The sequence below is a fragment of the Pteropus medius genome, unplaced genomic scaffold (assembly GCF_902729225.1).
Source record: "Pteropus medius unplaced genomic scaffold, Ma_sr-lr_union100, whole genome shotgun sequence".
Classification (NCBI taxonomy): Eukaryota; Metazoa; Chordata; class Mammalia; order Chiroptera; family Pteropodidae; genus Pteropus; species Pteropus medius.
In genome coordinates this window covers 15,858,494-15,866,728 of record NW_024351730.1, presented here as the reverse complement: position 1 = coordinate 15,866,728, position 8,235 = coordinate 15,858,494, and the positions used below count along the sequence as shown (strand labels likewise).

The 8,235-nt window shown below is 32.4% G+C and overlaps 1 pseudogene; it reads right to left on the bottom strand.

Moving 5' to 3' along the window:
- Nucleotides 1-6,726: 6,726 nt before the first annotated feature.
- LOC120588496 (uncharacterized) lies at nucleotides 6,727-6,845 on the bottom strand (annotated as a pseudogene).
- Nucleotides 6,846-8,235: the final 1,390 nt, after the last annotated feature.

The window sequence follows — 8,235 nt, the reverse complement described above, 5'->3', positions numbered from 1 at the left end:
CATTCTGCATCGTTTCAGCCACACTCTGAAATTCACCTTTATATATTTTCCAAGATTTTTATCCTTCTCTTGCTCCTAGAGTTATGACGGTCTGGTTGGAATGCTGCTGCTGGCATGATATTTTGTATGCAAGATTTTACTTCAGAGTAAAATGAATTTTAAACACAAAACAAAGCCTTCATTTTATAATGATTAAAATACAACAGTCTGAGAATAAAGAAAAACTAGGCTATTAACTCAATTTGCCAGACTCAATTAAAAATAATACCTTTGAGAAAGAGAAAGAAAATGTACACATTGAAATGAAATTTTAAGTAATAAATACATCAGTTACTTGAAAGTTTCATATCTACTATATTAATTACTCTTTAAAATCTCCTGAAAATTAAGTGGAACCAACATCAAAACTAAAATCAAGGAGAGGTCTATTTAAATAATTGAGTATTAATTGGTTTACTATGTGTTTCATGCTAAACAACACAATTAAAATGTTTTACTATTAATTTCAATTTCATAAAAGTTAGGAGATATTTATTTTTCATACGTTTTAAACATTTTTGATAATATTTTAACTGCCTGATATTTTATGTTGTATTACTATATATATATAATATAGTATTAATCATATAAATGTATTAATTAAATATAAATTTATAGATAATATATAAATATATTTTCTGTGGGAGATATGGTCATCAAGTACCACTATATAATAGTGTAAAGGGAGAAAGTTTTAAGGTTTTAAAATCTTCATCATTATCTTCATTACATGGGTGTCTTTGGATAGTGGGAACAATTGTAATCAAAGCATTCTGAAGAATTAATAAATTTTACAGATTAAAAAATCACATTTATAAAATTGTTAAGCCTAGTTTAGGAATATATAAGAACTTGAGGTCTTGCTCTATAGGGGACAAACTTTAAAGTCTTCCTATTATAATCCTGTTTCTTTGTGTTCATATCCATGTATGATGTCTTTCCCCTGAGCCTGAGTGGGCCCTGTGACTTGCTTTTAACCAACAGAATATGACAGAGATGACGGAAGGTAGGATGTCACTTCTATAATTTTGTTACATTATATGAGACTCTAGAATCTTAGCAGACAAACTAGAGAATCTTTCTTCCTAGTTGGCTTTGAGTGAGTAAGAAGTGAGTGTGGGTCTTCCATTTGGCAAGAATCTGAAGGCAGCCCCTAGGAGCTGAGATAGAATCCCAGTCAACATTTAGAAATTGTCACCTCAGTCCTAAAGACATAAGGAAATGAGCTCGGCCAACAATCAGAGTGAGTTTGGAAATGGATTCTCCCCCATTTGAGACTCCAGATGAGAACACATCCCAGCTGTCACTTTGGTGTTAGCTTTATGAGGCCTTACCCAGAGGACCAAGATAAGTAGAGCTCACATTTCTGACACTTAAAAGCTGTGACATACGTGCATTATTTTAAACCACTAATTTTGGTAAACTATTAAGAAGCAATAGACAACAAATACAGGTTTTGGTACTTAGAAGTGGGATGCTACTGTAACAAATACTAAAAATGTGGAGTAGCATTGGAAGAAGGCAGTGGATAGAGGTTGGAGAAATTTTGAGTAGTGTGATAGAGAAATCCTAAATTGCTTTGAATAAACAATTAGCATAATCTAGACTTGAAGGATGCTAACAGTGACAGCTCAAAAGCATGTGAGGAATATGTTATTGGAAACTGGAGACATATAGATAGTAGAATTTTAAGTGATGAACTTGGATACATAGTTAAGATTTCTAAGCAAAATATTAAATACCTACCGGTTTCTTCTTATTGGTTATTATAAAATGTTAGAGGAAAGAGAGGAATTAAGGAAAGAACTATTAAATAAAAAGGAAACAGAACTTGATAATTTAAAAAATTCTCAATATTCCCAGTAGCAAAGGATGCTAAAATTGAGAATGACTTCTAAGCACTGTTTAAAAAGTGTGATCTAGAGGAAAAATAAGAAAAAAATAAAAAATAAATTAAATAAAGAGAGAAAAAGAAAAACAAGTGTCGACTGCACAACCTTTTGTTAAAACTTCCAAAAGTTCAAAAAGTAGGAGTATTCAACTATTCAAAAGGTCCTTTAAATTAAGGATTCTTAAAATCCTGCCTCACACATTTTCAAAACAAACTGTAGAGGCTCTAAGAAGCTTAAAGGTACTATCCCTCAACCATCTCAGCAGGGTCCTCTGGCAGTTAAGGGCTTATTTTGAAAAGATCTGTCAGTATGGCTGGTAGAGTGGATCTGAGTGAAATCTACTAAAGACTTGAAAAGTTTTTTGAGAAATGTATTTCTTCGAAGTACTGCCAGCTTGTTCACAGGCAAATTTTACCAAACATTCAAAGAAGAATTATCATCTGTTCTTCACAAACTATTCCAAAAAATTCAAGGAAAAAAAAAGCTCCCTAACTGCTTTTATAAGGCCACCATTACCTTGATTCTAAAATGAGGCAAAAATATTACAAAAAAAGAAAACTATAGGCCAATATATCTTATAAACATTGATGCAAAATCCTCAACAAAATATTAGCAAACCAAATTCAGCAATACGCTAAAAATATACACCATTATCAAGTTGGATTTATTTTGGGCATGCAAGGTTGGTACAATATCTGCAAATCAATTAATGTGATATACCACATTAACAAATCAAAAGATAAAAACCTTATGATCATATCAATAGATGCAGAAAAAGTGTCAGACAAAATCCAGTATCCATTTATGATAAAAACACTCAGCAAAGTGGGAATAGAGAGAACATACCTCAACATAATAAATGCCATATACAACAAACCTATAGCTAACATCATATTCAATGGAGAAAGGCTAAACGCATTTCCTTTAAGATGAGGAACAAGACAAGGATGCCCACTTTTATCATACTTCTTCAACATCGTATTGGAAGTATTAACCACAGCAATAAGACAAGAAAGAGAAATAAAAGACATCCGAATTAGAAAGGAAGAAGTAAAACTCTCGTTATTTGCTGATGACATGGTTCTATATAGAGAGAATCCTAAAAATTCTACCAAAAAACTGTTAGAACTGATCAATGAATTCAGTAAAGTAGCAGGCTACAAAATAAATATTCAGAAGTCAGTAGCATTTTTATACACCAATGATGAACTTTCAGAAAGAGAAATTAAGAAAACAATCTCATTTACAATTGCATCGAAAACTATAAAATACCTGAGAATCAAATTATCAAAGATGGTAAATGACCTGTTTTCAGAAAATTATGTCACTGAACAAAATAATTGAAGAAGATACAAATAAATAGAAAGATATACTATACTCATGGGTAGAAAGAATCAACATCATTAAAATGGCCATACTACCCAAAGCAATCTATAGATTCAATGCAATCCCTATTAAAATACAATAGCATTTTTCAGAGAGCTAGAATAAATAATCTTAAAATTTATATGGAACCATAAAAGACCCCAAGTAGCCACAGCAATCTTGAGGAAGAAGAACAAAATTGGAGGTATCACACTACATGATATCAAACTATGCTACAAGTCTACAGTAATAAAAACAGCATGGTACTTGCATAAAAACAGATGCATTGATCAATGAAACAGAATAGAAAGCCCAGAAATAAATCCACGCCTATACCATCACTTAATATATGACGGAGGAGATAAGAATATACAATGGAGAAGATTGGACAGATATGTGGAAAAAAAAGAAGATGGACCACCTTCTTACACTGTATACAAGAATAGACTCAAAATGGATTAAAGACTTAAATGTAAAACTTGAAACCATAAAACTCTTAGAACAAAGCATAGGCAATAAACTCTCCGATATTATTAACAGGAATTTTTTTTCGAATATATCTTTTTGGGCAAGGGAAACAAAAGAAAAAATAAACAAATGAGACTATGTCAAGCTAAAAAGTTTTTGTACAGCAAAGGAAATCATCAACAAAACAAAAAGACAGCCAATTGATTAGGAGAAAATATTTGCTAGTGATACATCTGATAAGACGTTAATATCCAAAATATATAAAGAACTCATACAACTCAACAACACAAAAACAAACAATCCAATTAAAAAAATGGGCAGAAGACCTGAACAAATACTTCTCCAAAGAGGAATATGAAAAGATGCTCAAAGTCATTAATCATCAGAGAAAAGGAAATTAAAACCATAATGAGATATCATCTGACACCTGTCAGAATGGCTATCATCAATAAATCAAAAAACAAATATTGGCGAGGATGCAGAGAAAAGAGAACTCTTATACATTATTGAAGGGATTGCAAATTGGTACAACCACTATGGAAAACAGTATGGAGGCTTCTCAAAAAATTAAAAATAGATACGTCTTTGACCCAGCAATTGCACTTCTGGGTATTTATCTAAATAAAACCAAAACAATAATTTGTAAATATATATTCACCCCGATATTCATGGCAGCACAATTTACAATAGCCAAGATATGGAAGCAAGTTAAATGTCCATCAGCAAAGGACTGGATAAAGAAGTTATAGTTCATATATACAATGGCATATTACTCAGTCATTAAAAAAAATAAATGAAATCCTGCCATTTGCAATGACATGGATAGACCTAGAGGTTCTTATGGTGAGTGAAATAAGTCAGACAGAAAAAAATAAATACCATATGATTTCACTTATATTCAGAATCTAAGGAATAAAAAGAACAAACTAATCAAAAACAGACTCACAAATATAGTGGACAATTGGCGTCAGATAGAGGGGAGAGTGCATGAAGGGCTGGGAGAATGAGGTGAAGGGTTAAAGAAGTACAAAATAATAGTTGATAGATGGTCACGGGGCTGGAGATCACAGCATAGGGAATGCAGTTAGCATTAATATGTTGGCTTGGTGGAGAGCCAGGTGAGGAAGAGAGCAGTTGGGGATATCGTTTTATGAACTATATAGATGTCCAATCAATGTACTGTATACTTTAAACTAATTAAAATAAATAAATTAATTAATTTAATAAACAAACAAACAAACAAGAATACACTGCCAGCTTGGACTGAGAAGTTAAAAGTTCAAAAGAAAGGAGGCTTCCAGAGTTTCCAAAGTCTACTGTCAGGAAGCAGGCTGGTAAAACCTGTGCTATCTTCCATGAAAAAAGAAGTATGACTTGGAGGACAGAACCAAGGACCCAGAGAGGGAGTTGAGATTCATGGACAATTCTTCCCAGGCACCGAAACCTAATCAAGAAATTAGCTAGTGCTTGCCCAAGTATATTTCAAAACTGCTATAGGCTATTGACTCCTTTCTACTTCCCGTTTATGGATGGGAATGCTTATAGCTGTTTGGCTATGCCTGTCCCACTGTTGTATGTGGCATGTATGGTAAGGGGAGATAACCAGTCTCTTTAGTTTTACAGATCAATGAATTAAGAGGAACTATACCTAAAGGACCTATCCAAATAGAGATTTAATTGAGATCTTATACTTCAGCAGATGATGTAATCAAATTATTATGAAACTTTTGGGGATTGGGGATGTGAATTGGTGAATCTATTTTTCATTTGGGAGGGACAAGAATCACTGGGAGCGGAAGGGTCCACTATGGCAATCTGACTCCAGAGTCATCCACCATAATACCTGCCTGCTGGTATTAACACTCTTATAACCACACTTCCATACCTCCCAGCCCTTGAGTATATAACTTGCTTCTAACTAAGAAAATATAAAAAAGTCGGTGAACTAGAAATTCTGTGATTATGTTACATTATACGAGGCTCCATATTCTAGCTGACTGGCTCTAGAAATTCTCTACCAAGCTGCCTTGGAAGAAGCAGGTAACTATGTTGCATGACCTACCTGGCAAGGATCTAAGAGCAGCATTTTGCCAACAGCCAACAAGAAACTGGAGCCCTCAGTCCTAAATATGTAAGGAAACAAATTCTACCAATACCCTAAGTAAACCTGGAGGTGGACTTTGCCTGAGTTGAGCGTCCAGATAAAAATGCATTCCAGCTGATACCTTGATGCAACCGTCTGAGATTCTTAGCAGAATGTGCAGCTAAATCTTGCCACTTCTGATCCACAGAAACTCTGAGATAATAAAGTAGTGTTGTTTTAATCCACCCAGTCTGTGCAATTTGTTATATAGAGATAGATAACCAACATAGGAGCAAAAAAAAAAAAAAAAAGACTGATGAAAATCAAGTTCTCATACTTATTTTGAAAGATAAGGTATTTTAAATGTTTAGCATAACTCATGTATCATTTTAGTTTAAAAATGGAGTTCTAAGAGTAGTAGTAATAATAGTAACATTATTGCTAAACACTGCAAATGTAGAACCATAAAGTGTTAAATGGGTTCAAGGTTGTGTTCTGATAAAAGATTACTTCAATTAAAAAAAAATAACCTTTTTGTTCCATGTTTATCTGAGGATAAACATTATAAATTAAGGCCAGTCACATGGAGAAAAAATGGCAATTTCTCCATTGTTTAAAAAATGACACATAAAATAGAATAGAGTATGTTTAATTAGTAAAAGCTAAGCAAGAGCTAAATTAATCTCATCTCCAACAAAATCTAGAATATAATGAACCATAAAATAATAACTAAAAATAGTCGTTGATTGTTAAGCTCAAGATATTTTTATTTTATTTTTTAAATTAATTAATTATTTTACTTAGGCCAGGCAACCCTTGGTTGACTTCACAGATTGCAAGGACCTTGTCAGCTTACAATCCCTTATTTTTTATTTTTGATGCCCACAGAACCTGGTCTTCCTAGGTGGTCTCCCATCCAAGTACTTGCCAGGCCCGATCCTGCTTAGCTTCGGAGATCAGACGGAATCAGGCTTATTCAGGATGGCATGGCCCTAGATAAGGTCAAGATATTTTTAACACTCAAAAATTCATAAACAAGAGTAACATTCTCAGCATACTCTTTTTTTAAAATAAATTATGGATAAATTATATAGCAACAGAAAAATATTGAGAGGAGGTTACTGAATTAGAAACAGAAATTTGAATTTTCATTAATTTATACAACACGTGAATGCTGATGAGCATGGCAAAAAATTGTCAACTATTGGATAAAAGCACAAAAGCTGAAAGAAGCAATTTCAAAGTATCTGTGTGGTAGGTATCATAGAATGGATCACTCTCATGTTCCTCACTGTGCATGAGACTGGAAAGCTAAAGACTGGGCAGATCTTTCTGAGCAGATCTTTCATGGAAAATAGCTTCTGCAAGTGGCTGCATGTGGAATTGTGAAGGCAAATATGGATATTTTGGAGTGAGGACCATGCTTCTGCAGCTGTGTCATAAGAAGCGCAACAGTTGAGCTGTAACTGAGTTCTCAGAATTTTTTAGCCAGCTTTGTGGATGTCACATTTGTGTCAATTTGGCTGTAGGAATTGTAGAAAAAGTAGTGTGGTCTTGGAGCCAGTACGTATGGCCTGGCTTCCTGATTACTCAGCCTTAAAATATGGAAAAATACCGCTGTTCTCTTGAAAAAACAAACATGCAGTGTTCTCAAAGGAACAGAGTCTACTCATGCAGCTCTTCCGATAAGCGTAAGCCTTCTAGTTCTCTGAATTAAATAACTTTCTGCTTAAATTAAAATAGATTCTTATTATTGCAAACTAATAGAAAACATAACCTCATTATTCAGAAATAATAAAAAAAATTTAAAATTTCTACTTTTTCAATACTAAATTATGAATGTCTTAGTATATATATATGCATGTATCTGAAAAAATAGAAGTAATATACTTAATTTATTTAAGTAATATAAGTAACAAAATTATGTCATTACAATATTCTAAATCATCATTTTAATAGCTACATTCATACACATAATATGGATACTTAATAATTAATATAATCCTTCCCTCTTTGCTAGAAATTTCATAATGGATATCTTTTTTATTAAAAATACAACTGGTATATAAATCAAAAATATATTTTCTGATTTTTAGTAATTAATATTTATATTAATTTTTGAATGAATATGAGTATATAATAAATATTTTCAATTATATTCAGGAACAATTGATGCTCTTAACATGTCTTTGAAAGTATTTAAAAAATATCTTTTATGGTTAATGTAAAATTATAGTCATATTTTACTTTGTTTTGGTTAGTATTCTTAAAGGATTAGTAAGAACAATCAATTTAAATATAAGTAGTGTCCAATATTGTCACCTGTTTTTTTCACATCTTGACTTCAGACAAATCATTGCTTTATAATTTTAACTTAAAAATAATAGT